The sequence below is a fragment of the Belonocnema kinseyi genome, chromosome 1, assembly GCF_010883055.1.
Source record: "Belonocnema kinseyi isolate 2016_QV_RU_SX_M_011 chromosome 1, B_treatae_v1, whole genome shotgun sequence".
NCBI classification, from domain to species: domain Eukaryota; kingdom Metazoa; phylum Arthropoda; class Insecta; order Hymenoptera; family Cynipidae; genus Belonocnema; species Belonocnema kinseyi.
In genome coordinates, this window is record NC_046657.1 from 118,123,486 (window position 1) to 118,128,194 (window position 4,709).

A 4,709-nucleotide genomic window follows, 5' to 3' on the forward strand; every position below is an offset into this window, starting at 1 on the left:
AAATCTCTATCCCATCCACACACTACTCCTTTCCCCTGCCGAGTGAGTCACGCCTACCCCGAAAGGGAAATGGCTTAATGGTGTAATAATAATAATATGAAAATGTGAAATTTTGTTTACTAGTTTTCTGCTTTGTGGCTCCCTTTCGGGAAATTTTCTTATACTTTCATAGAGAATATTTCTTAATATATCCACGAATCAAACGGAAATTGTTACTTTTACTATCAAAAGTACTACTGCTGTAAATATAAGTAATTTTTTTCGAAAATCCTAAAAAAGTTAAAAAGTTTTCAAGAATGTTTTATAGAAGTTGTTGTTACTATACTTTTCGTAATATTCATATTTTGAAGGCAGTAAAGAACTGAGCCCTTCTACGATCCGGCGACTCAATTATTCGCTGTAAACTATTTATTCAAAATAGGCGACATTTGCATACAAAAAAGGTTTCCGTAGTCTATTCAATACAGTATTATTTTAACCTTTCGACCACATTCTAGATAAAAATACCGGGATAATTATTTTGGTTATCGCCACTTTGAAGCAAGGCTTAGTTTACGGAAATCATTGGCCGATCTAATGAAAATTTAAAAAAGTGATAATTTAAGATTTTTTCATAAACAAGTCGTTTTTTAATAATTTGTTAATAATAATTTTACATTTATTGTTTCATAATATTATCATCCCGAAACATATTCAGAAATGTTTGAAGTGTGTCCTATTTTTTTCGTTGAAATCTATATTTAATGGTTTTAAAATAGTATGCCAGTCATTTCGAAAAACGTTAGGGTCAATTTGACATAGTATGTAGTCCCGAATAAAAATGCTTCGACTTGAGTTCGACTTAAATTGCCCCCAATCAAGACATGCTCAAGTCGAAAAGTTCGACTCGAGCATGCCTCAGTTTTGAGACGGAGCCAGACTTCAATGTATGTCTTGGAGACAAGTTTTGATGTCTTGAAGAAATAAATTTATCTCTTGAGTCGTATTTTTATGACTCCAACACGTGCGGCTTATAACTTCGAGCGTATACCTGTCCTAGCAAAAAGGTTGATTCCAACAGTCATAAAAGCTCATCTTTGTTAATGGTTAAACAATCTTGTATATTTTTATAATAATTTTATAATCAACTTATTTACAGATTGTTATTTGTATTATACTTGTTTGACGATCGTATTGCATCCTATCAGTTCAGTTAATATTATTATAAAATATCACACGGGCTCTTTTGGAAGAATATGAGTTTCTGTACAAATATGAGATAAAACTAAGGATCAAACTATAAAAAAACACAAAGCTTATCTGATACCTAGAAGATATCTAACCTAGAGGAAACTTATCGGGAAAACTCCTATGTCTTACTTGCTAGTTTATGGAAAGTTAAAAATAGATGAACCGATATGTTTGATTTCGCGCTAGAAGCGCTACGGAACGTGGCAACGCTCCATCACATAGGTTTGTGCATACCTTGCACTCACTACACACATATTCAAAGCCAGTATATATGTGTAGAGAGGTTATCCCAAGAAAACAATGGGTTTGAAAAACGAATAAACCATTGCTTTAGTGAATCGATTTCTTTTAATCAATCGGATTAGACGATCTTCTTTTGTTCGAGAGTGTCAGATTGCGTTATGCACTTTCATATTGAACGAGCATAAGGCATATCCATGAAATAGATGGTCAATAAATAAGTAAAATGTTTAAAATTATAGTGAATCAAAAATGGCCAATTAAGATTACGGACTGACAAAGGCTCCAGACCGACTCAAATGTTCCAATCTGTTCTTTGTTTCTGAATAGGATAGTTCTTCATTTTTTAAATTTACGTTTTAAATAACGTCTACTTCATACTTCAATACTGTTTTTTTGTTTAGTGAAAAATGTTCAGAATTTCAAAATATTCTGAAGAATTATATTAAAAAAAATCTGCCCACTGCGTGGGCCCATTCTCGTCGCCCGTTATGCGCGTGGCTAACTGTTCGCAATTTTGAGCGCGCAACTGTGGGTTCTCGTGCTTCGCGCTCGATAATGTATTTATCTTGCGCTTCGCTCTCGATGATGCTCTCTTCTCGCAATACGCGCTTCTTCTTTGTATTTACCCAACATTTGAAAGGTCAGAGCGTATCTCATGCTTCGCACTGGGTTACGTTGAAAATGCGAACTTTTCTACATTATGTTCAACTATATTATCTCAAATGTATATTAGACTTATTTCTGCACCTCGTTCTGGGGCTGCTTATTCGGATATTGCAAAATAAAGTAAAATTAGTATTAAAACAAAAGTATTTTCATTGTCTTATTTTTACAATTTAAAAAATGGTACTTCTATTAAAAAAAAATTATTATTAAGCCTTTTATTGCAACTTGTGTCGTTTTTCTATAAATTTATTTTTTTTATATTTAATTTAGATATAATTTAGGCGAAAAATGTTGTTAAACAAAATTTTATTGTATCTTGTGTCTTTTTTCCGAAAGGTTCATTTTTTACTTTTAATATATTTTTATAACCAGAGTTTAAAACAAACCTGTAGATATTTTTTTGGTTAAAGAACTTTTCTTTTTTAATTTTGTTCGTCTCTTGTTTTTAGTTACGATTAAAACAAAAACTACGTGTTCGATCAAAAATTATTGATGACAAATTTGAATGAGTTTTTGCAATTTTTTGGAAGCGCAACTTTTGTCTATTTAATTCTTTCATAGCTTGTGTCGTTTGTCCAAAACTTTAATTTTAAAAGATTGTAATGTGGTTTTTTACGACTAAAAACAAAAACTATACGTATACTTTCAAAAAGTGATTAATTACAAATTTGTAGATCTTTTCAGGGCGCGCAATTTTAGTTAATTCATTTTTTCTTTCATACCTTGCATAATTTGACCACAAAATGGAATTTTTTATTTAATATGTAATCTATATAATCTATATAATGTAAGGCTTTCATAAATCAACATTTTCCTTCTCTTTGAGTTTTTTTCATATCATGCGTTGTTTGGCTTACAATGTTCATTTTCGTGTGTTTTTTGTAATTTTGTGATGCTATAACTCTGGTAATTGTTGGTTTTATAAAAAAAATGATAAGGATAGATTGTTTAAGTTTTCGTGTACTATGAACAGCTGTACATAGGATTTTTAAATCTTGAAAAAAATGGTCACAAATATTTTAAAAATGCGCGCACTTTTTAAATTTTCATCCAAAATAGCTGGTTTTCGAACTCGTCCTTTCTTTTTAGGCTTTAAAAAGTGAGCTAAAGCAGAATGCAATCTGATTAATCTTTCGAATGTTATCGTACCTACACGATACAGACTACAGACTACAGGCTGCAGACTACAGATTACAGATTACAGATAGACAGATGCCTTCGTAAAAATAGTTTTGTCTGATTCAGGGGGTCTCAAAACCTGGAGATTTAATGAAAACAGACAAAGTGGAATTTTACATAAAACTAATATCTTCTCATTAGGATGAGAATGTAAAAATACTTTTTTTACATTGTTTCTACTATGGAATTTTCTGCTTATGATATTTTAAATTTCTTATAACGTTAAAAATGATTAAGATCGTACTTCCCGGGTAGAAATTATAACTTGGTTCTTAAGAGGCCCTGTCTAGATTTCCTATTTTCTATCGAGGCCCTAAAGTGGCAATCTATCGAGGACGCAAGTGAAAGCGTCACGTTTAGCTAGCGAGGTCATCAGTAGGCAACCCAATGAGGGCCCATCAATAGGGTCTTTATAGAATTTAGATAGTCCATCACACACTATTATTCAAAAGCATATGCTATTGTTTTTTATTTTGTCGATTCAAATAAAATATTATTAAAATATTAAAAAATTGATCATGCCTTAAATTCTGAAGTGTGATGCTATGGTTGCAGCAGTATAAATTTTAATCAGTACATTGCCATAATATATTACCAGAAATTTTTGATTCAAAGAAGGAAAATAGTAATTCAATTGTAAAATACATTTTCTTTGCAAAATTTTAATCTAAAGATTTTACACCTGACAAACATTCCTCCGTTTTCTCGTATTTTTATTGACATTCGATTATTAACTACACTCCGCACGTTATTCTAAGACTAAACGTATTGTTAAATTTGACTAGAGAAAACTTCTTTACTGATAACGAAAGACAAACGCAGTTTATTAAAATATCCGCAAGCGCCCAGAATCGAACGCACCCACCGCAGGCTTATAAGTCGAGAGCCTAATCCCCATAGCTATGATGCCACGCTGAGTGGCGGTGTCATAAATGCTTGACGGCATTCATCTGATACTTAAGAAATTAGGAAAAAAGGTTTTTGAACCTCAATTTGTTATATTTGATTTTTAAACGTACTTACGTGATTTCAAATTAAATCGATCTGTAAGAAAAACTCTTCAAATTTTTAAGACAACAAATGTTTTAATTTTTTCAGAAAAAAAATTTTTTTTCAAAGTTTGCATCTCGTTAATTTTTTTAATTTGTTCTTTTTTAAATTTAAGTATAATTAAGCATAAGAACATTAATGTACTTTTTTGCAGACACAGCTGTATTACCCGTTTTACCTGTCGACGGTTTCACGAGGTCCCCCATAAGGACTACCGCAGGATTTCGCCGGGAGCGGGCGCTAATCTGAAAAATTGCACCCGCTTCCAGCGAAATCGCGGTAAAATTTCAGCTACAACCACGTCTCACAACCGTGAGATAGGTGGTTACAGTCTGTAAAGG

The 4,709-nt window shown here is 32.0% G+C and overlaps 1 protein-coding gene across 2 annotated transcripts in view; it reads left to right on the forward strand.

Moving 5' to 3' along the window:
- Positions 1–4,709, forward strand: part of LOC117167636 (sodium/potassium-transporting ATPase subunit beta-1-like) — an 81,147-nt gene that overhangs the window by 35,760 nt on the left and 40,678 nt on the right. The window lies entirely within an intron of this gene.